Raw genomic sequence first — 25,227 nt, forward strand, 5'->3', positions numbered from 1 at the left:
CTGCCACTACCGCTCCGTCACATGGGATGTTGGCGTATAAACTCTCTACATCTAGAGTCACAATCCATTGTCTATGGTGATTAAAAAGCGTGCCTTCTAACATATTAATGACCTGGCAGGTGTCCTTTATATATACAGGGACATTATGTATGTAGGGACGCAGGATGGCATCTAGGTATTTAGAGATAGGTTCTGTCACAGAGCTGATAGTGCTAACAATTGGCCTCAAGGGAGGGTTTATAAGATCTTTATGTATTTTGGGGGTTCCATACAAGCAAGCCATTTTTGGGTTTTCGATGTTAAGATAATCAAACTCTTTTTGGCATAAGATGTCATTTTGCAGGGCCTTGGTAGTCAACCGTAATGTCTTGGACTTAGTTTTCAAAGTTGGATTTTTAGTAATTTTGGTATAAAATCTAGTATCACCCAACATATCCTCAATTCCTTCAATATAGGCTGTGGTGTCCATAATAGCGATGCCACCTCCCTTGTCACAACATTTAATGGTGATATCTGTGGACTCTCTAACGGTAAGGAGTGCCTTATGTTCTTCACCAGATATGTTATAGGGTGTTTTGGGGATGTATTTGGTAGCATGCAAGAATTTGTTATAAACTACCTTTTCAAAGATGGAAATTTCGGGAGCAACTTGTTCTGTAGTCGGAGTAAAACTAGATTTCAAAGCCAATCCTGATTTATTTACTATTGTTGGCATTTGTTCTTTATCTTCAAAAAAGACTTTAAGGCGGACCTTACGGAAAAAGGCCATCAAATCATTGAAGAGTTCAAATTTATTTACTCCCGAATGGGGGACAAAAGAAAGTCCTTTGGACAATAGGGTGTGGCTAGCAGCGTTCATAGTCATTTTGATCAAATTGAAAATAGGGATATCTTCTATTGCCGCCAATAGCGAGCATTCTTGGTCTCTAGGAACTGCTTGTGGTTCAATGGAGGAGAGCCCTGATATTGTTGCTGATACTGAACACATGGTTGGTATTGTATGTGTTGCTGATAGTGTGGCTGGAACTGAGTTTGGTAACGTGGTCTCCAATTGTTTCTGTATTGATTGCGTCTCCCTAAAAAAGGGGCAGACCCTTGGTTTTGACGAGGAATGTATCTTAAACCTCTCTGATCAGATGTAGAAGAACTACCATCGCTATCTGAGTCTGATGTATTAGAAAAGGTAGTGACTTTTTTGTATGTTGGTCTCATAGTTTGTTGGTAAGATGCGGTATCGTAGCCTAAATCTTCTGATTGGGTATAAAACCCATCTGCCAGATATGAGTAGATACGTTCTTTACTGAAGTATCTCAGATCTTTTTGCAATTTGTCGGTCTTACGTTTAGTTAAGTAATCATTGTAGGAGCTAAGTTCACGGTCGATTTCATCTAAGGATTTTTTGGCATCTTCTACAATGGATGATTATTTGATTTTATCTTCTAGGTCTGATATCTCTTTTAACAGTTGTAGTATAAGATTTTTAGCTGTTTCTACAATCAACATCATAAGGTCTCTAGAACAGCGATTAGCTACCGGAGAGCATTTCTCGAGGAACTCCTTAATGTGAGCAAACAATCCAGGGATATTCTTGATTTGTAATCCCTGTGGGATATATCCCGCTCGTAGGTATTGTAACATGAACTCACCATGAAGTTCAATCCTTTTCGTTTTCTTTTTTAGAACCAGTAATTTAACTAACTCTTCGTTACCACTCAGATCACTGAGGGCTCTATTACGAAATTGGTTGATGAGCCAACCATTATCATAAAGTTGGCATCTGTGAAGCCGTATGTTTTTAAGTTGGCCATTTTATTTCCAACCGACTCTAAAGTCCGATTTAAACTTGATCAGAAAAAGAACAGAGGGGACTTGTTAATGGAAAAAATCAAAAACTGATTAGGTGGGCTAAAGTGAAATTACTTGTTTACCACCTAAAACACTACATCTAAGCAAAGGTCTATTACACAAACTATCTAATTAGATACTAAACAATTAGCAACCTGATTAGTATAAAAAACAGTGACCAGGATTTTTTTTACATAATAGTAATTATTAGAAATAAGCAAAAACACACACATCCCCTCATAGACAGGCTATGAGAATACCTAGTTTTAGAAAATGGGGACCCTATATACCTAATTGACTTTGCTATACATAGGGAGATACATTATTTTTGAGAAAAGGTCTATAGCTAAGTCAGTCAATTATTTGACAAAACCACGAAGAATAATTTTTTAGGTGAACACCCAACTACCTAATAGTGAATCACATTAATAAAACTTGTCACACAGTGGTTGATGAAAACACATATTTATGAACAATTTATTAGTTGATATTTAAATTTAGAATTTGCATAAATACTCTCAGACATTAAAAACAATCAACATAACAATACAACAAGTCTGTATGGTTGATAATGATCAATACCTCTGATTTCAGTGTAGTGGAACTATTCCCAAAGAGAAATCTGTTCTCTTTACTTACCAGTGATGTACTGTGCCTCACGAGGAAACCCAACCCGAGAGAACAGTTCGAGCAGCTTCTCAGAAATGTTTCGGGTTGTGGGGGTCCGCAAAGGGAAGGCTTCTGGATATCTAGTGGCGTAATCAACCACGACCAAGGCATAGATGTGTCCCTTCTTGGTACGTGGAAGAGGGCCAATGAGATCCATACCGACCCTCTCGAACGGGTTCCCCACAACCGGGAAAGGCTGTAACGGAACACCCGGAGGCTTATAAGGGTTTTTTCTTTGGCACACCTCGCATTCCTGACAGAACCGGGGGACCTGTGAAAAGATACCAGGCCAGTAAAAATGTTGTAGCAGCATCTGGATGGTCTTTTGGGCCCCCCTATGTCGGCCAACAGATGCGAGTGAGCAAAGAAAAGAACCTGGTCTCGAAAGGTTTGTGGTACTAGTAGCTGAGGGTCATCCCCTTGCTTCCCAATTCGGTATAACAGGTAGTTTTTTTATTTGGAAGGAAGGATAATTAAGGGGTGCTGACTGAGACACTTGTTGAGCTTGATTCCAGGCTGCTTGGAGGGTCAAAGCTTTTGTCTATTAGCCAGAGAGCTTGAGTTATGAGAGTAGATTGTGGAGACGGGAGGCTCTAGTCTCCTGGAGTATGTCTTTTAGCATATATAGAAAAGAGGGGTTATCTTGCCCTATGATCATCTGTTCTGGCAGGGTAGGAACAACCCCAAGTCCAACATCTATAGGCTGCCCACTGGGAAGAGTTACAGGAACCTGTCTAAGAGGATGAACCTTGACATCACCATGCACACACCTTATAGGCACGGTCTCTTTAGTCATGCGTGGGAGTGGAGACACAATGGACTGGAGGACTACAGATTGTTTGCCCCCTGAGTCAAGTAATGCCTTCGCCCTTACCCCCTTTATCTGGACACTTACGTGGAAACTGGGACCTAGTTTCGCGGAGTACAGAATGGAACGGGGAACAAATCCGATATCCATGGGTTCTTCTTAAGGTTTTTTCCTGGGACAGTTCCGTGCAATATGCCCCCACTGTCCACATTCAAAGCATTGTGGATTACGAAGCGGAGGTAGTTCTAGGCGGAATTGTCTAGGTTTCAGTACCTCAAAGGTTTTATGGATTTCTTCTCTGTTTTCACCACGCCACCCATCTGTTTTGAAGTCTTGTCTGTGTCCCACGGTAAGGCCCTAGGTTGTGCCCTATAGAATGTAGTGGCCATTTCTACCGCTTGTTCTGGGCTCAGATGATGATGTTGCTTAAGCCACCTCTGGAAAGGATATGGAAGGGCCTCAAGGAACTGTTCTAAGTAAATCATTGCCATGATCTCATCTTTTGAGTGGGACTGTGGCGTCTTCCGTCTTCAAGGAGTCAAAGTCAGTCATGTGACACCAATCCGGAAAGCCGAGGGATTTTAAGGGATAGTAGTCCTCGGCGGCGGACGGCGGGCTGCAGACACAGAAGGGAAGAGGGAGAGAAATAATGGGAACAATTTTCTATTGGAGTCTCCAAGGACTGCGCATCCTCACAGTAACCAACCTGAAAACCCATTTAAGTCAAATCAGAAGCATAGTCCAGATGAATTTAGTACAAGCCCAAATGGATAAAAAGCCAAGTACAATAAAAAAGCGATGGACAGGTCTTTTGAGATGGAGGATCCAGTGATTCTGATAATGGCTTCATCAGACCACAAACTACTAGGACAGTGGCTGGGACCATATGTGGTTATGGAGAAGGTGACTACTGTCACCTATAGGATTGAATTGGATCCCAGTAAAAATACATCCCAAATATATCACGTCAACTTGTTGCAGAAATGGGAAGGCGCTATGCCTGTACTGATGGGGTTATTGGAAAAGAACCCCCTCCTATATGTACAAAGTATAGATACAGACCTCCCTGTACAAAAAAAAGGAGTAGGTCCAACAGCTCCAAACACTCCCACGTGTTTTCTTCCTTCTACCAGGGGAAATCGCCCTGGTCGAACATGCAATTCACATAAAACCCTGGACAAAAGTGCGTCTACGACCATATCGCCTACCCAAGGCTAGGAGAGACACCATAGAACAGGAAGTGCAACAAATGCTCAGTATGGGCATAATCGAACTCTCCAGCAGTGAGTGGAACTCCCCAATAGTGTTAGTTCCAAAACCCAAGTTGGCCAGCTTTTGTATAGATTTCAGGGAGGTTATTAAGATTTCGCGATTCAACACCTATCCGTTACTGAGAAGTAGACAAAATGGTAGAACCGTTGGGGGAGGCAAAGTATATCAGCACACTTAATCTCTGCAAAGGATACTGGCAGATTCCCCTTAGGCCTCAAGACAAGGTAAAAATGTATTTTTCTAATCCAGGAGGTTTATATCAGTGTACTGTCTTGCCTTTAGGCCTTCACGGGGCACCGGCTACCTTTTATCGTATGATAAATACCATACTCAAACCACATGAACAATACTCAACAGCTTACATGAATGAAATAGTAATTTACAGCCCCAACAGGAAACAACATGTGAAGCACTTGCAAGCCGTTATACAGGCACTAGGCACCCAGGGGTTAAGAATCAATCCCTCCAAAAGTCGCCTGGAAGCCCAGAAAGTTAAATACCTAGGGTTTCTCCTGGGGGGGGGGGAGACACACATACAACCTCAGAAAGAGAAGATAACCGCTATATCCAACATACCTTTACCCAAAAGGAAGAGAGATCTCAGGGCCTTCTTGGGTATCCTTGGATACTATAGAAGATTTATCCCTTGCTTTTCACAGAAAGCAGTCCCACTGACCGACCTAAGAAGTCAGCAAAAACAGAATTCAAATTGAGTCACTCTTCTCCAGAACTTTTAGAGGCCTTCTGGACATTAAGAGTCCTTCACCACCTAGCCAGTCTTCATCAGCCCTTATTATTCAAAGGCTTTCATATTACAGGCAGACACCTATGAAATGGGTTTAGGGGCCGTTTTATCACAGACAGACGACAAAGGAGAAGAACGGCCCATTGTGTACATAAGTTGCAAATTGTTCCCAAGAGAAAAGCATTATGCAGTGGTAGAAAAAGAAGCCCTGGACATAAAATGGGCCATAGAGTCCCTACATTATTACTTAGAAGGATGAGAGTTTACACTTTTCACGGACAATGCTGCTTTGGAATGGATGGCCCGTAATAAAGGAAATAATGTGCAAGTGTTTGTGTTGATTCCTGGCCCTACAACCCTTCCGGTTTCAGACACTGCATATAAAAAGCACAGAGCAAGCTAATGCAGATTTCCTCCAATATCCCAGGGTCTGCCTCTTACAGGCAAGAAAGTAAGGGAAGAAGGATGTGAGGAATTCTGCCTTCCCCTTTTGCCTGTCGACATCTACGAGGCACCTGCATCAGCAAAAAAGAAGGGACTAGGATGGTCAAAAGAACATCAACACCAAATATGGACTTTGTATTTTTCAGCAGAGGAGGCACTAGCTAGAGCACAGACCTGTGAGAAGTTGGTCTGCTGTATGATGTTCACTATTCTAGTGAGCACCTTGTATCAGTCCAAACAACCCTTATGGTGGAGGTTGTAAAGTCAACCTTATAGACAAGCTATCCTAGTGGTAGCATGGACATAAGCAGTCTTAGGCTTAACTCAAGAGGGCATGTGAAGCCAGCTGTTTTACCATATGCAATCCTGTAATACCAAATGAAAGGACACCACACAAGTTATTATTATAAAAATATATGTATTTATTACTAGAATAATCCTCTGTACTCTTTATGAGGGCAGAGGCCCAAGCGTTTAAACAAAAGCACAGTTAAAACATACAAAGTTGCACCATTTTGGATAGGCCCGGTGGCCGCTTAAACCATATACTAAAATAGTGGTATAAGTACCACCACTCGAACAATGGTAGGGCCTAGGGTCTTGTGAATCGCTGGGAATACACTGGACTAACTGTAGTTAGGACGGGAGTAGCCCGCGGGATTCGGGTGCAGTGCCTAAAGCACACGCATACACCAATGCAAAGTCAATGGCGCGTCAAAGTTACAAAGTTACTGTTTTGGAAGTCTTCCGACTGGATTAGAATTTAGCCACTTTAAACTAGGACACTAGAGGTGTAAACCACTACAGGAGCACCGGTGTTTGATTGTTACCTCACCCACAGGAAGCAGGTGCATAGGTGCCAAAGTGTGTCGGGTTTCGTCGTGGAGTTCTATGGAGCCTGGAGATGAAGATGCTGCAGGCGGCCAGGAGAGAAGAGTCCCGGTGGATCCAAGGGTGGATCAAAGATGTAGAGTACCTGAAAGCAGAGGGGACAGAGTCTGGGTCACTAGCCAGTGACCAGGATGGAACCAGGAAGGAACCAGGCGATGTCGGGCGCAATCAGGTGGTTGTCGAGAAGCTTGTCTCCACTGCCACGTGGACTCGGGGGCATCGACGATGACCAGGAGTAGAACACGGACTCACCCACAAAGGCTCTCGCTGTCGGCGGTGTCGGCTTCCGGATTGGAGTCAACAGGCCTCGGCAAAGGCAACCCACGCAGGATTTGAAGATCGCTTCTTACTCGGACCATCAAGGTCATAGCGGTGGCTCCTTTTCAGGGGAGCGAGGGCCAGTCTGGAGCAACCAGACTAGCAGAGTAAATTCAAAGGTTCGTCGTCGTAGAGGCCACTAGCCAACGGGCAAGTGACCGGACAGACGCATCGAGCAGGAAAATGCAAAAGGGCCCCACGCAGCACTAGGTGAGTGTGGAGGGGTGGTCTTTGGTGCAAAAGCTGCTCGGGGCTGGGGCTTCTCAGTCCCCAATGCACAGCTTCGAGGGTGCCTCGGGAGCTGCACGGGAAGCACTTCGCAGTCTTTTCAATATGGCCAGTCCCACGTCTCACGTCGCCTCCACGGGTCTCAGCTTTCCTGTGGCTGTGGATCGGGCTGTTGGATGTCTGGGAATCCGTTTTTTGTCGATCTCTGTCGCTCGAGCTCCGGCGGGAGCTGCAACAAAGCAACCCGTTGGGCGCTGGATGGTGCCTGTTTGCACAGGGTGGTCACTCCTTGACCACAAGGGAGATTCTTCAGTCTTCCACGTTGAGTGGGATGTCGAAGGGTCCAGAGTTTCGTTTCAAAGTTTCAGTCAGGATATCTAAAGTCTATGGACACAGCTCCTACCTTTATTCCAAATCAAGGGGCTGGATTACCTGCTAGGTCCCTCCTATGGGTGGGACCCAGGAAGGGGGTGGTTACACCCCTTTCCCTTTGTCCAGTTTTGCGCCAGAGCTGGGGCTGGAGTGCCCCAGCACCAGTTTGAACTGGGCTATGCATGGGGAGCCTTGTGCACCCCAGGCAGTGTCTAGTTTCACTCGCCCTGCCTGCCTCAATCCACTATCTCCTGTCTGGGGTGGTGTAACACCTCCCTGTGACAGGATACCATTTGTCCAGGCCTCCCCTGCCGGAGTTTCGGTCAGCAGCAGGAGGCCAGACTTGTGTCTGTGGCAGCAGCATCCATTTTGTGATGCTGAGTTTTAACCGCGTTTACTGTTACCCACATGTCTTACCCCTCTAGAAGGGTGGAATGCTACCCCCGTCGCCAGAACTGGCGATGGGGTAGTATTCCAAAGCGTATGACACCTTACACGACATGTTTTGATAAAGCCAAACCAAAGTTAGCCATAACCGCGAGGATTATAATGCACTTAAGAGTATATGGTATGGCAATATACCAGAACAGCTATAATGACATGGTTCCGAAAGCTGCAGACAGGCTCAGCTCATGCTAGAGCACCATCTCACATAAAACCAAGCACTCTGCCTCCAGGATTGTTAAGGCCTGCCATAGGAGTGACTTATAAGTATATATATGTCCAGATATAGGTTTAGATATAGGTATACTATATCTAAGCAAGGGGTGATTACACGACCTTGCCCCAGCTGAGTGATCAGCCATTTGTGTTAGTTTGGATGGCCAGCCAGGGGTGGCAAAAGATATGCTGCAGCCCCTGGTAGGCCTTGGATGCACCTATGCCCTGGGTACCTATAGTACACTGTACAGGGGCTCATAAGGTGACCCAATACCCAATTGGTAATGTACCTAAAGTACATGGTGTTGAATTTAGAGAGAGAACAGCAGGCTGTGGGTCTGATTAGCAGGCCCACAGCCACATTAAGTCGAAAACCAGTGAAGCAAAAAGCAAAAATGGGGGTGACCATAGGAAAGCAGACCCTACTCTCCTACATAACCCCCTCTCCCCCCAAACGCAGGGACATTAAACTTAACCTTGACCAGATAAGTCTTCATGTTCTAAGTAGAAATACCTGGAGAGACCATCTGCATTGCCATGGTCAGTCCCTGGTCTGTGCTCCACTGTAAAGTCCATCCCCTGTATGGAAATGGACCACCTGAGCAGTTTGGGATTTTCACCCTTCATCTGATTTAGCCACAAGAGGGGCTTATGGTCTGTCTGAATCTTGAAGTAAATGCCAAACAAGTATGGTCTCAACTTCTTCAGGGCCCAAACCACAGCAAAGGCCTCCCTCTCAAAGGCTGACCAACGTTTCTCTCTAGGGGTCAGCCTTCTGCTAATAAAAGCAATGGGCTGGTCTTGACCATCTACATTAAGTTGTGAAAGCACAGCTCCCACCCCCAACTCAGAAGCATCTGTTTGGACAATTAACTCTTTGGAGTAGTCAGGACTCTTCAGGATAGGTGCAGAGCACATGGCCTTCTTCAGGTCATCAAATGCCTATTGACAGCTAACTGTTCACTGAACCTTTTTTGGCATCTTCTTGGATGTCAGATCATTTAATGGTGTCACAATGGACCCATCATTCTTTACAAATTTCCTGAAGTACCCAGTCAGGCCCAAGAAAGCTCTGACCTGGGTCTGGGTGGTTGGAGGAGCCCAGTCCTGTATGGCCTGGATCTTGCTCTCCAATGGTTGAACCTGACCCCCACCTACCAGGGGGCCCAGGTACACAACCTTACTCTGCCCTATCTGGCACTTTGTGGCTTGATAGTCAGGCCTGCCTTTTGCAGGGCCTCTAAAACCTTCTTCAGGTGGATCAGGTGATCCTCCCAGGTGGAGCTGAAGACAGCAATATCATCTAGATAAGCTGCACAAAAGTCATCCAACCCAGCAAGGACTTGGTTCACCACCCTTTGGAAAGTGGCAGGTGCATTCTTCAAACCAAAGGGCATTACCACAAGCTGATAATGACCTCCAGGGGTTGAGAAAGCTGTTTTGGCCTTAGACTCCTCAGCTAACCTGATTTGCCAATAGCCAGCTGTCAAATCAAATGTGCTCAGAATGTGCTCAGAAATCTGGCAGAAGCCAATCTATCAATGAGCTCATCTGCTCTTGGAATGGGGTGAGCATCTGTCCTAGTGACAGCATTGAGACCTCTATAGTCCACACAGAACCTCATTTCTCTCTTTCCATCTTGGGTATGATGTTTTGGCACAAGGACTACTGGGCTGGCCCGGGGGCTCTCTGATGGCTCAATCACTCCAAGTTCAAGCATTTTCTGCACCTCAGTCTTTATACAATCCCTGACATAGTCAGGTTGCCTGTAGATTTTATTCTTCACAGGCAGACTGTCACCAGTGTCCACCTCATGGGTGCACCAGTTAGTTTGACTGGGTGTTAGTGAAAACATATGTCTGTGAGCTTGCAGAACTTGTCTGCATTCCCATTGCTGCTGGTCAGAGAGGCTGCCTGCCAAGGCTACTCCATCCACTGAACCATCATCAGGGTTTTGGGATAACAGGTCTGGGAGAGGGTCACTCTCTTCCTCCTGGTGCCCATCTGTTGCCATGAGCAAGCCCATGTCTGCCCTGTCCACGTATGCTTTCAATCTATTGACATGGAGCACCCTGTGGGGGCTCCTAGGGGTGCCAAGGTCCACCAAGTAGGTGACCTCTCCCTTTTTCTCCAGTATGGTGTGGGGTCCAGGCCATTTGTCTTGGAGGGCTGCTGGGGCCACTGGCTCCAACACCCCCACCTTCTGCCCTGGCTGGTACTCAGTCAGCACAGCCTTTTGGTCATGCCAAGCTTTCTGTAATTCTTGACTGGCCTCAAGGTTTTTGGTTGCCTTCTCCATGTATTCAGCCATCCTGGAGCAGAGACCAAGTACATAGTACACAATATCAAGTTTAGGCTTTTTGAGAGGTAACTCCCATCCTTCCTTCACATGACACAGGGGACCCCTTACAGGGTGTCCAAACAAAAGCTCAAAAGGGCTGTAGCCAACCCCCTTTTGTGGGATCTCTCTGTAAGCAAAGAGTAGGCAGGGTAAAAGGATGTCCCATCTTCGCCTAAGCTTTTCAGGTAACCTTTTTATCATCCCTATTAGGGTCGTGTTGAACCTTTCAACAAGCCCATTGCAGTGTGGATGGTAGGGTGTGGTGAACTTATAGTTCACTCCACACTCTTTCCACATTGCTTTCAAATATCCAGACATGAAGTTGGTACCTCTGTCTGAAAGTACCTCCTTTGGAAAGCCTACTCTGGAGAAAACTCCAAGTAGGGCCCTTGCCACAACAGGAGCTGTTGTGGTCCTCAGGGGAATTGCCTCTGGGTACCTGGTGGCATGATCCACTACCACCAGTATCAATCTGTGCCCAGATGCTGTTTGGGGATACATTGGTCCAACAATGTCTATCCCAACTCTCTCAAAGGGTACCCCCACCACAGGTAGTGGTATAAGGTGGGCCTTTGTGGTGCCACCTGATTTGCCACTGGCTTGGCAGGTGTCACAGGAGTGACAAAACTCCTTGGTATCTTCTGACATGTGAGGCCAGTGAAAGTGAGGGACAAGTCTGTCCCAAGTCTTGTTTTGGCCTAAGTGTCCTGCTAGGGGAATTTCATGTGCCAAGGTCAGAAGGAAGCCCCTAAATTGCAGAGGTATAACCAACCTCCTGGTAGCACCAAGCTTGGGGTCTCTACCCTCTGAATAAAGGAGCCCATCATCCCAATATACTTTATGGGTACCTTGAGCATTCCCAGCAGCCTCAGCAGCGGCTTGCTGTCTGAGTAGTTCAAGAGAAGGACAAGTTAACTGAGCCTGCCCCAGATCTGCCCTTGAGGGTACCCCTGTCCCCAGAAACTCAACCTGATCAGGTTCAAGTTCTTCCAGGACAGTCTCCCCTTGGATCACAGAATCATCCTCCTGAGAGGGCTGATCCTCAACCTGGGGCAAGGTGGAAGGCACTGCCTTAACCCTCTTTCTCTTCCTCTTGGGTTGTGTCTGGTCTATAGTTTCAAGATCCAGCACAGGTTCAGGTGGTCACTTCTTGGCCTGGGACCTGGTTACAGCAAGGACATGTGCTATAATACCTAGCATCTCTGCATGAGTCCTATACTCCACTTCTGACCATAATGAGTCATCTAGATCATTGCCCAAAAGACATTCAACTGGGAGGTCTGCACTCACCACAACTCTTTAGAGGCCAGTTACCCCTCCCCAGGAGAAGTTAACAACAGCCACACTATGTGTAGTAGTGGCATTGCTAGCATTGGTCACTAGGTAATTTTCACCTAGTACAATTTGTCCAGGGTCCACAAAGTTAGGTGTCACGATGGTGACACTGGCACAAGTGTCCCTGTAGGCCTGAGCCACTTTTTCATTGATTAAAGGTGTCTGCCTGTACTTGCCCAAAGTATTGGGACTTATAGTAGTGGACATAGCCATGTCCACATCACAGATCAGAAAAGCTTGAGTAGGGATCCTGACTAGGCCAGAATCCATCTCACTACCCAGGGTTAACCCTACTACACCCTTAGGTTGGGAACAACCACTGCTAACTGTACTAGGGGGTGCAGGTGCCTTAGGGGCTGCAGTGGTAGGGGCTGTACCTTTCTTAGTGCATTCACTACCCCAGTGTGAAACTAATTTACAGGTATTGCACCAAGGTTTCTTTGGGCCATCATTCTTCTTCTTTTTCTTTCCAGTTTGGGACCCCCCCTCATTAGAAGTATTTTGGGGGCCTGAAGAAGACTTCTGGTCTTTTTGTTTCGGATCTCCACCCTTCTGGTCTGCTTTTTTCTGATCACCTCCCTGGTTCTGGGGTTTCTGCTTAACCCTGGTTCAGACCCATTTGTCTGCCTTCTTTCCCAATTCTTGGGGAGAGGTCAGATCTGAGTCAATCGGGTGTTGATGCAACAACTGGTTCTGGCAATTACATTTACATTTACAGTGTTGTCATATAGCTACTGTTTATCTTTATAATGTGTTAAGTTAGCATAGGCTTATTAAATGTTTAAACGCCATTTTTCCTTTTGCTGCTTCTGCACACGACACTTAATTGTTGATTTAGCTTTCAACCTAGAAGTCCGTTGTGGTTTACATGAGAATAATATGTTATTGCTCTGATATCAGCTTTGCTTAATAAACTATGTCTGTACAGAGAGTGCTGAAGCTTCAAGAATAACACGATACAGAATTGTTATGAGGTCTGATCTCCGCACCTTCATAGACATAACATAAGTGCAGCTTCTGCCAACTTTAGGCGGGTTTTATTTTGCTTTGCTTAGAGCACAGATACACACTTGATGCGGTTCGCATGCAGAGAGCTGTTGGAAGCAGATGTGATCTCTTCATACTAAGATCTTGAGGTATGGGCCCGCCCTGCTAAAACCCAAAGAGACCTTCTAATATATTAATATAATATAACAGTTAGGGAGGGTGAGAATTATGTGTGGTTAGCACTTATTCATTTCAGCATAATAGCATGCTGTCATCGTTTGCTTTCTATGGACTAGTAACTATGCTGATAACTTTGCTTTTGATAATATGTTTCCTTGTATTATCTAAGATACTGCGCTTGAGAAAACGTCATTAGTAAATAAATATTTCAAATGTGCATGTGTCCTCATTTACTCCACGTTCTGGGTTGAAATGATTGTATAACGAAAGAGTGTTCATGTGTTCCACGTAACCTGAGGTATTGCAAGTTCATGTTCTGGTTTGTCTAAACATTGGGAGTGTTGCTATGACCAATGAGACACTGTAGCTAGCTCGGTAAGGGGTTTTTGGGTACTGAGGTGAGTTTTGGGTCACCCTAATTCGCCGAGGTTCCAATCCTCTGTGCACAGTTCTGTGGGAGAACAGAAACCCTGCTACATGGCACCCATACGTTGGTGGTCTTATATCATGACACTTGAGTAGTATATCATTCAATCCTTAACCCCTTCACTGTGGTTTCCGGAAAACGGTGGCGTCGGAAAAACCTACCTATTTTTTAAATAGGTCTTTTCAAGCTTGAATCTATCTAAAACGGTTTCTTTGAATTACTGCCCAGTTGTGCTACAAAGTTTACTTTGTTTTTCTGTAGTTCCGGTGTAATCATGGCCCAGGCTGTGGACATCCCGCAGCATAGTCGCATTGCGGTGCGCAACCATTTACAGACTTTCCAAGTCCCAGTGGATGGCTTGGCTGTGATTTTAGTGGTGTGTGCAGATCCGGCGTACCCTTACGAACTGTTTTATTCGTGGGTAACGTTTCCGGCAGTGGACGCAAATTCTGGTGTGTTCCACACCTACACCCCCTCGCCTGTACCGGCTGAATATACACCGTACAGGGCACTGGAAATACCTATTGATCATTGGCAGCATCGCGTTTGGTTTGGTGGCGCCCTACCCCATTCTTTATCCGCTGCGAGGTTAGGTCCTTTGTCCATTCCAGGTACAAATTGGCCTGTTTTGGCTGGATTTACCCCTCACCCGAATCACGGCGCATGTCCCCTAGCGGATATTCGTAGATTACATGTTGTTTCGATTGCCGTGATTCGTGCACTAGTTCAATACATAGGTCGTCATCTCCCGGGTGGTCCCCCGGGGGCTTCGGCTGTTCAAACGGAACATGGCGGTTTGAAACTCAATCCAGTTATGGTCAATGCAGTTTTTGGTAAGCGCCCCGATGACAAAGATGAGTTTCCTTTCTGGCTTGCCGAGAAATTTGACCAACTGGAAGCTGTGTTTCCGAATTCTACTCCTGCTGATAAACATAGAATGTTGACAATTACTTTACCTAAGGATTTAACTCCCGAACTCGTTGACTGTGAAAGTTGGGGGAAAACTTTTGCGGCTGTTTATGCGTGGTGTTTCGGCACCCCATCTATGTCTGTACTGCCTACGATCGTTAAACGTGTTCAAGATAATCACGGACCGGAGCAGCGGTTGAATTGGGTATGCGCCTATGTGGTTCTTTTGACATTGTTAGCGATCTCATATTCTCTAATATAAAGGGAGATGCAGTGAACTTTCAGGTGTCAAATGCTTTGGCGGCTCTACCCGATGCCGAAAGACCCCGACAGTTGGCGAAGATAGTTGTGGCCGCATATATAACTATTGGTCGCACAAGTAAGGGTCTGAAGTATTTTGCAGTTAAGGAGAAACAACAACCACAAGGGCAGTCTGCTGAGGCAGAGATCCAGCCCAAGACCAAAAAACAAAATTGGCCTAAGAAACAGAATCAGGGGAAGCAGAAACAGCAGACTCAAGAATCATATCCTGCGGCTCAAGTGCCTGCGCCGACTGAGAGAGTTTATGACTTGCGCGATCGCGCGACGATTAAATCACCTGATCGATTTCAGGTTTCTGATCAACGCTCTCCTCGTTCCTTTCAGGACTCATCGGCTCCGAAGACCGGTGGTGGAGGAGGTGGAGGGGGCAGGGGTAGTCAGCAAGGACGCGGCCAACCCCGCCAGACAGACGGCACAAGGAAGCAGGAGGACTCTACGCCAAAGAGACCGCAGTTTGCGAAAAAGAAAGTCGCAGCATTAACAGCGCATCGATATGCCACAGATAGTGAGAACGCGGCTTCGGAATCTGACGTGGGCTCTGACCTTGCTGGACAGCACGGCGGAGATTACCATAGTGATGGAGGCCCTGTGTCCACTACTGAGGGTGACAGCGACTGATGTCTACGTTGTAATAGAAACAGCCGATACAAGACTTGCTCCCCCTGATAGACTTTATGAAATTGTCCTGTTAATAGAAGGTGACATACAACGTACCATCAAAGGGGTGTTTTGGGAAAATCTTTCTTCTACGTATGACATTTTGCTTTCGGAGGCTGACTGGCCCCCACCTTTTGTGCTAGCGGCGCCGCGAGGGGAGGAGGTGATCCTCCCCAGTTTCGCGAACACTGTCTCGAAAGAGCATGCGCAGCATTTTGCAGAAGAGTGGGCTCGGGCTCTCGCACCGGCTCTGTACCGTAACCAATGTGGTTGGGATAAATTGTCCCCGAGCCACGAAATTCCTTTGCGGTCTCAGCCGCAGCCTCAACCTCAATATCCCATTCGACGTGAAGCCAAGGCTTCCGTCGCGGCAATCCTTGAACAATTGGAATATCAAGGAGTTATTGAAACATGTGTGTCACCGATGAATAACCCTCTTTTTACTGTGACCAAGCCTGACGGATCGTATCGTTTGGTATTGGATTACCGGCATTTAAACTTGCATTGCCGTAACTGTGCAGTACAGAATACTCACGGCTCTGCCCTGGTGGATAGTCTAGTGCGAAAGCGTTTTAAAACAACGCTTGACATTTCCAACGGTTTCTATGCCCACAGATTGGATAGCTTAAGCTCCCAATGGACCAGTTTTACGTGCGCTGGGGTCCAAAAACAATTCCGGCGTCTCCCAATGGGCTATAAGAATAGCCCTGGTATATTTACCGCCCGCATAGTCTCTCTTTTGGAGAGGATCGACCCGGATGCTTGCTCGTATGTGGATGACATATATCTCACGGACGACGACATTTGGGAGCATCTGTGTCGAGTAAATTCGATTATTTGTAACTTTGCGGACATGGGTTACAAATTTAACTTTGCAAAATCGCACATTGCTGAGTACACAGTGTTGTTCCTGGGCTATGAGCTCAACAATGAAGGTAGAGGTTTGGCTCCTCACTTCTTGGAGAAATGCGCACAGTTGCGCGCTCCTACAACACTGAAAAAATTACAGTCCTTACTGGGCTTTTTAAATTTCGGGAGAACATACATTCCGGAGTATGCCCAGCGTATCAAGCCTTTGTATGCTTTGATACAACCAACCTTTTCAAAATCATGCTGGCTGCCTGAGCATTCAGCCATTTTGCAATCCTTGCAGGCTGATCTGCTCGCTTCTAAATTCTTACTGACTCGTGATAACCACACCAACCTGGTGATAAGGATCATTCCTGGGACGGTGGGTTTCACGTACCTAACTTTTAATGAAGGAGACACAGTACCTATTGCTTACAAGTCACACTTGTACACTTCGGCTGAAATGCGGTTTCCCACTGTGGGAAAGGTTTTAACAGCTGTGCAGATGGAGATTTTTAAGGAACGAGCTCTGTCACAGGGGAAACGCATGTTGGTTGTTACACCCTGTCCTCATTTGGAGGCAGTTACGAAAGCCAGTGTACCAAATTCAAAAGCTTTGCACCCTTGGTGGATTCAATGGGCTGCTTCCTTGACATCCACGGATGTCACGTTTATTTTTGACGCCTCATTGCGGTCGCAAGAGTACTTGCAGTATGAGTTCGTTCATCCTGCTCCTCTTGCTATGCGACCTTTGGAGGACTTCCATTGCATCATTTACACTGATGGTTCGGCGCAGGTTGCGCATGGCTCTAAACATGCCTACGTTTCCGCAAGCGCCATTGTGGTCGGTGCCATGGTGAACGATGAGTTCAAGTCCAAGGCAGTACACACGCATCCTCTGGGGGACTGCACCGCACAATTGGCAGAGCTTCGTGCTCTCTTACTAGCATTGGAGTACACGGATCCTAGTGTAACTACTCTTAACGTGAGTGATTCTTACTACTGTGTCCGGTGTTACAATGAAAACTTGTTCTTTTGGATTCAGAATGATTTTCGTGATTCCAAGGGTAGCACAATAAAACACAAGATGATCTGGGTTCGAGCGGCGGAGCTTAAGGCTACGTTGCCACTCGTTTTTGTAATTCATACTCTCGGCCATCAGCGTGTTGGAGTCCACGCTGTCGGTAACTCGCTTGCTGATGAAGCAGCGAAATCAGCGGTGTCTACATACTTAGTTGCAGCAGTTACTCGGTCCAAAAGTAAGATTGATGATGACATCTTGGCGGCTGTTGCTGCCACTGAGAAGGGAGGTAAACATCCTACGGGGTTCCCTTCGAAGTACACATACCACTTAAGTCCCGAAAAGGTTCCTTTTGTGAAAATTCCTGATGTTGGTGAACGTTTAATTCCCAACGCGGATCGCAGGGCTGACTTGATTACAGCGGCACATGAAGGTGGGGCGTCTGCGAATGCGGGCGTCTCGGCCACTGTAACTCAATTACAACAACGTTTCTGGTGGCGGGGACTGTACAAACAGACGCGTGATTATGTCCTTCTTTGTGACATTTGCCAGCAGATTAAACCTTCGACTGCTGCGCGTCCGCCACAGACACAGTTGTACATTTCTAATAAACCACTAGGTTGTGTTTATTTAGATCACTGCGGTCCTTTTTCCTCTGATACTGTGTATAAGTACATCTTAGTAGCAGTTGATTCATGCACACGCTTTGTGTGGGTCTGGCCCCATCGCAGCGCTGATTCACGGACTGTCATTAGAGATTTGCGTGTCTTTGTAGGGATTTTTGCCTGTGGTACCTTCCATTCGGATCAGGGTCCGGCTTTCGCCTCTAAGGCGTATAAGGATGCCATGACTTCGATGGGGGTCCAAGTCAAGTTTTCGTCTCCCTACAGACCTGAGGGTAATAGTGTAGTGGAGCGAATGAACCATGACTTAAAGCAATGTTTTGACAGCTCGAGTTATAGGCACTGGCAGAAACTGGCTGGCCCACCTCAATGGCGTGCAGCTTGCTCTTAATAATCTCCCTAGAAGGGCTCTGGGTGGGCGGACCCCATACGAAATGCTCTTTGGCATCAAGATGTACGTCGCTGACCTTGACGGTCTAGACTGCGTGGCTCGCGCCAAAACCTTTGACGTAGATAAATTGCAATGTTTTACAGGATCTACAAGAGACCAGAGACAGTCTTGCAAAGGAACATTTGCCCTCCACATCGGATGTTGCGTTGCAGATCCTGGTAGTCGGCTGGCTACCCCAAGTTGGAGAACTGGTTCGAGAGAAGATCGATAACAAGAAAGAATTTGGTCCTACCTATCGAGCTCCGGTTCCAGTCCTTGGAGTGAAGGGCACAAGAACAGTCATTTTACCACCACTTCCTGGTCGTAAGGAAAACAGGTTTATCTCGATTGACAATGTCAAGATACACAGAGTGGCCGATTCTTCTTAGCATGACACCGGCAGTTTCCTGTCCTTCCATTGTGAGAAATTCAGTTTTGGCCACTACTTCTAATCTTGAAACTGAGGTGGCCATCGAATTGCCTGCAATTTCCAGTCCTTTATTAAGTACTTTGCCTGGTACTGACCATGATGAAATAGACTACACTTACCCCACTGACTTATCCATGCCTGACCTGCAAACACGTTTGGCCACGGAATCCAGATTTTCATTTGACACTGTTTCCATTGCCTCGAAGAAACACTCACGTTTTGCAGTTTATGCCAGCTTATTTAAAAAAAAAAATTTGATTCCCCCTTGGACATACATTTGGCTGGTGCTTTTTTTTTTCAATTTACCTTTTTATGTCAATTGGGTTTGTGTTTTATTTTTTCCGCCTGGTAAATGGACACTATGTCGAGGAAAGAACATGCATTCGACATCTCAATGGAACTTTGGCCCCCCTTTCCTCATCACATTCTGCACACAGACTGAAAAGAGACTTGACATTTGTTAACATCACTGCTTGGCCTGTCCTTGATGGGATAGTGTGGGATGCCGTTAGATTTCAAATTCATGGCCCTACTGAGGTTGTTAATGTCCCTAATGTGCTTAGAGTTAATATGGGAGATGTAGTGAAACAAAACATACGTTCTGATGATTGGGATGTTCAGGCCGTAGAGTCTTTGTTTTCTGATTTGAAATACTATGCTGCCTTTGATGCTGAAGATTTGTACTTAGAATCTGCTAATTATGGTGATTTATTTTGCTTTCAACATTTTGGCAATCACTTCTTACATAAAACGACTTCAAGAAGGAATACTGTAAATTATACGCAATGGGAGCATTGCCCCGCTCCTAAAAAAGGCAGTTCAAATACTTTTTTGAAAAAGTACACTTATTTTACTGACTTTAATCAGTCTAATCCAGAGTCCTTTTATTTCAAAATGACACAGAAACCTATGTCCAAGGTTAGACTTACCGATACCAAATTATTGTACTCGAAGTCCTTTCTTGATCAGCTGGCTGTTGGCGGCTATGAATTGTGGAAGGAAACTATTGACCTTAAATCAGTTTGGGGTTCTAAAAGCTGGCAGGTACAAGGCACTGAGGCTTTGCACCGTGCTTGTCTCATCCTGAATCATATGTTGTTTTTGAATTCCTCTATTTCACAGACAACATGCTTTGGATTGGCTACTTCTAAAAAATTAAATACTCCAACCATCCCTGAGTTAGAAGAATATTCTGGCTGGAGTAATTATACTCAGTTTTCGATTAGGGACTTACAGACCCTGTTGCTGAATTCATCCTTTAACATCTCCAGTATGGATCCTAAGGGTTGGCTGATGTGGCACAAAAGTGCTGATTCATGCCAGCAAAGTTTTCTGGGTTTGTCTGATGGCTTTACACAGGTTAGACCTGATCCACGTTTTGAAACTGAACATTCTGTCACGACTTACTCAGTGGGCAAGTTATGTCAAAATTGGCTGAAACATTCTAAATTATCTGCAGTTAAATTACATCTTGCGAAGCTGAATGATGATGTAGATTTAAATGATTTCATAAAAGGCCCGGCTAGTGGTAGATCAAAAAGGTGGATATATGCTATTTACAATGAAATCTGGAAGACAACACATATTGAGGCGGCGACACGCCTTAGAGCTATAGATCAAGCTAATCTAGAAAAAGTGCTTGCAGTAGTGGACAATAGTATTAACATGCTTTCTTCCCGCATCGACACGTTAGATAATATTGTGTCTTCTGTAGTGGATATTGTGCAGGATGAAGTATCTGTATTGTACCATGGTCAAAATCAATTGCGTTCTATCATGCAATTTGCGTGGACCCTACAAACGCTTAAGTCTGGCAAGGTGCCATGGACCTACATGAATGTCTCCTCTCTCTTTGCCCCCTTTAATTTAACTGACAAGCAGCGCTTGCTTTTCATGCGGGATGCTTCCTTTTCGATGTTACATATTGAGCGATTAGAGTCCTTGCCTTTTTCTGTGGCAGAGGCCACCGCTGCAACGTGGCTTATTCACGGCTTGATCACATTACCTTTTGCTTTGTATAAATTTACAAATTGTATGCGATATGTTGCAATAGGTCGCTATGAACCGTTAGGTAGTGCGTTTCTCCATGAAGTCTGGACCCTTCCTTTCACTTATAGATGTTTGAAAGACGGGCAGGAGGTTTATCTGAATGGGGAGGAGTGTACAGAAACACCAGATCACTCCTTAATGTGTAGGCACATACAATTGCACGGTTCTTGTAACCAGAACCGGCCAAACTTAGCCTGTGTTTTAAAGGGGACTCCTGTTCCTGCAATCATCCCGACTTTTACCTTACTGGGGAACGGAAGTTATTTACTTTTAAATAATGAAGATTGTTGCGGGTTATTTAAAGGTGTAGCTTATGTGGTGACAGTAACTGAACGTGTAGTTTGCTGCAAAAATGTGCTGTACCCACCCACGCATGGGAACGGGGATGTTTCCATCTGGCCGCGCATCCCAACCTTGAAAGCGGAGTTCAATGGCTTGAGCAGAATAAGAGCTCTATTGTCCCAAAAAGAAGTGGCCTTGAGTTCGGCTCGAGAAACATTCGTGCTTCACATAGCTAACACCCGTACAGAAGTTCTGGCCCTTTTAAATACTGATTTACCGTTGCATTTCAGCGAACTGGTTCATTCTATCTTTAACGCTTCCTCGCCGACGGGGCTGGCGCACTTTTTTAAAATAGTTAGCAGCGGTCTCGTGACTTCATTTGAGAAAATATTTGGAGTCATTCCTGCTTTCTTTCATTCTATTTTTTCAAGTTTGTTTGGTGGATTTCCGGTTTTACTGGCACTTGCGGCAGGCGTTTTGGTGATTTTTTGTTTCTTTAAATATGGATGCCCTTCATGTGCAAGAAGCCGCGCAGCCCCTCCTGGCACTGTTTCGCAACAGGATGCTTGAATATTATGGCACACTGCCGCTTGCGACTTTAAGCACGGCGTTTGGATTATCGTTTCGATTTTCCTATTTCACCTGTGTCCAGCCTGTATTTCATTGCCTGAGCTGTGATTTTGATTGGGCCATTGATTTGTGTCTCTGCAAGACGGTTTCTCTTGATGTCGATTTTGATCAGCTGATGTGTCCCGTCGTGACTCACGAGTTGATTTGTTCTGGCGATAGGATTATGGCCGTGGCATTGATGCATGGACTAATGGGTCCTTGGAATATACTCGCAGCAGCGCAAGATTTCTTGGCACAGAGCTTTCTTGAAAACCCATCGAGTTGTCCTCTGATGGTGATAGAGGCTCCTGTACTAGAAGAGCACGTATGTTCTTTCCCACTTTTGAATTGGATGGCTGAACTGTTTTCGGATGAAGACGGTGATTTCATGTTGGAGGCTGTTGCTGCATATTTTGCATATTCGGTCTTGCCTTAAATACTTTCTTGTTTTATGATGATGCCACCTTTTTCTTTGCATTTTTTCACCTCCCAGACCTATTGACTTGAGTGCTGTTGAACACAGTATTGACATTTTGAATTTTTGGTTTGGTTCATATAGTTTTTCCATCACTTATTAAGATTATAACATTGTTCATCGTTCTTGAACTCTGCTTTCATGAAGTTGCCCTTATCTTATCTTATCTTATCCGTGCTCGGATCATGGGGAGGTGTCATATAGCTACTGTTTATCTTTATAATGTGTTAAGTTAGCATAGGCTTATTAAATGTTTAAACGCCATTTTTCCTTTTGCTGCTTCTGCACACAACACTTAATTGTTGATTTAGCTTTCAACCTAGAAGTCCGTTGTGGTTTACATGAGAATAATATGTTATTGCTCTGATATCAGCTTTGCTTAATAAACTATGTCTGTACAGAGAGTGCTGAAGCTTCAAGAATAACACGATACAGAATTGTTATGAGGTCTGATCTCCGCACCTTCATAGACATAACATAAGTGCAGCTTCTGCCAACTTTAGGCTTTAGGCGGGTTTTATATTGCTTTGCTTAGAGCCCAGATACACACTTGATGCGGTTCGCATGCAGAGAGCTGTTGGAAGCAGATGTGATCTCTTCATACTAAGATCTTGAGGTATGGGCCCGCCCTGCTAAAACCCAAAGAGACCTTCTAATATACTAATATAATATAACAGTTAGGGAGGGTGAGAATTATGTGTGGTTAGCACTTATTCATTTCAGCATAATAGCATGATGTCACCGTTTGCTTTCTATGGACTAGTAACTATGCTGATAACTTTGCTTTTGATAATATGTTTCCTTGTATTATCTAAGATACTGCGCTTGAGAAAACATCATTAGTAAATAAATATTTCAAATGTGCACGTGTCCTCATTTACTCCACGTTCTGGGTTGAAATGATTGTATAACGAAAGAGTGTTCATGTGTTCCACGTAACCTGAGGTATTGCAAGTTCATGTTCTGGTTTGTCTAAACATTGGGAGTGTTGCTATGACCAATGAGACACTGTAGCTAGCTCGGTAAGGGGTTTTTGGGTACTGAGGTGAGTTTTGGGTCACCCTAATTCGCCAAGGTTCCAATCCTTTGTGCACAGTTCTGTGGGAGAACAGAAACCCTGCTACAGTGTAGTTTTTAGCATCCTCAGGTCTAACAGTGTGGAGCTTATCTCTCCTTTTCTCAGAAAAGGAGAGCCACAAGATTGCTGCCCACTGATCATGGGGAACCTGCTGTACCATGCAGGCCCTCTCCAGAGCAGTTATCCATTTGTGGATGTCATCCCCATCTCTGTAGGGGGGCACAATCTAGCCCTATGCTCTTTTCTCTGAGGTGAAGTCAGTCATTCCCCTCTGAGAAACTCTTGAGGTATTAGAAATGTTAGACTCCCTGGAAGGGGATCTGTCTCTTCTAATGCCTGGATTAAGTCTACTATTAGGCCTGGAAAAGTGGAACACCTCTCCATTCCCATGTCGGCTTAGGTTAGCCTGGCTAAGACTCCTTACTTGAACCTAAAATACAGCATTTATCCTGAGCTAACACCAAGAAAGATTCAAGTTAGGTGAATAAATCACAAATCGCTGTTTTTCTTCTTTTTCTTTCTTTTATTTCACGTGGTGAATGTTCATAAAATTTCTCTAGCCAATTCTCTAGCCGACACGTGTTTCGTCTGAAATGGTGTTTATCCACAGACTTCTTCAAGGCTAGAACAATGTAATTTTATAATTAAAATCATCAAACATATGTATATACATGTGATATTATCATTAAGGAGAGCTCTAATTATACAAAGTCCCATTTAAATTCGTTTGCACCCAGGTATGAGGTGCTTAGGACAAAAAGGAGGATTCTGACTCCTCAAGAAACAAGGTGTAGAAGTAAAGAGAGAGAAAAAAACCCCATCACCGGATTTTTGTCGTGTCATCTAAACATGCTGACATTATGTGAGTCTGCCCTGTCACAATTTAGAGTCGACAAGATGTGAATTAAATGTAAAGAAAGTGCTCGAATTAAATAGAGTGTTCCACGTCAGAGGTCATAATGTGAGGTGAAAGCTATGTTAATAATTTGTACCTTTTCTTCCTCAGTTCAACCTGTGAAACTTCTTTCTTGTCACCCCTACTGCAATGTTTTGGGGGTTGATATATCCAATAAACTGACAAGAAAAACGTCCATTTAGAACCTGACTCTGGTACACTTATAAATACGCTTTAAAAATATCGATAGCTCTATTAGTGAATTACTCACTCAATTCTCCGCGTTCTTCCAGCCCGTTAATAAAAGTAGTGTCGTTCTATTTTCACCGTTCTATATCACTCGGGTATTTTCCTCCTACAACCAAAGTGAAGACAGATGGAACCATTTTAGTCAGTGATTATGTTCCCATCGTCACTAGAGATTTTAATCTGTTACCATTAATAAATTTAAAAATTAGCTATTCATCATACCCATATTCGTGTCAAATATATTCTATGTATCTATTCAGGCCAGGTCTGATCAGCTCTACTCTATTGTTTTACGTTCTCACAAATAACGATCATCACCCGTATGTCAACCCATATGTTAATAGGGGCAAGTATTCATGATCTCCATTAGTGATTTTTGTTATGTTAACCTATTCCGTTTTGTTAAAAACTTAAACGCGGTACTCGCCAAATTGTCGACCCAATTTTACTCGTTATTATGGTATCCCGTATTACATCGGGTTGCCTCTGCCCCTATAAGTACCACCCTTTTGATTCTCATATTAAGTTTAAGCGTAAACGCTATCTCACCTGTGACGATATCTCGTCTCCATTCAAAAAGTGTCTCTGGCGTTCAGCACCCGCGCCATGTTTCACTATGTTTAAATACACATGTCCGGTAACAAACACAAACAGCGGACTACCTTCACTGAGTGTCTTCCCTTCATTTGGTGGTCGCGCCATCTTGCAATATGCATTTCCCGTTTTTTGCCACTGAGTAGATTATGTCAAGTAAAGATAGTAATAGTGCTCTTAATTCTAATGTTCTGTATTGTTGAACATCTATGTAATTACCGTCGTGTAGGAAAG

The 25,227-nt window shown here is 44.8% G+C and overlaps 1 long non-coding RNA gene across 2 annotated transcripts in view; it reads right to left on the reverse strand.

Annotated features, from left to right (window-relative positions):
* The window catches only part of LOC144790973 (uncharacterized), a 107,941-nt gene that overhangs the window by 35,166 nt on the left and 47,548 nt on the right, over positions 1-25,227 (reverse strand). The window contains exons 4-5 of one of the 2 annotated variants that reach the window (XR_013602261.1): positions 24,422-24,505; positions 24,248-24,329 (exon numbers count right to left, since the gene is read on the reverse strand). The exons of the other annotated variant lie outside the window; for it this stretch is intronic. This is a non-coding gene — a long non-coding RNA (uncharacterized LOC144790973). The remainder of the gene's footprint in view (positions 1-24,247; positions 24,330-24,421; positions 24,506-25,227) is intronic. 2 annotated transcript variants of the gene reach the window in all.

The sequence above is a fragment of the Lissotriton helveticus genome, chromosome 11 (genome assembly GCF_964261635.1).
Source record: "Lissotriton helveticus chromosome 11, aLisHel1.1, whole genome shotgun sequence".
NCBI lineage: Eukaryota > Metazoa > Chordata > Amphibia > Caudata > Salamandridae > Lissotriton > Lissotriton helveticus.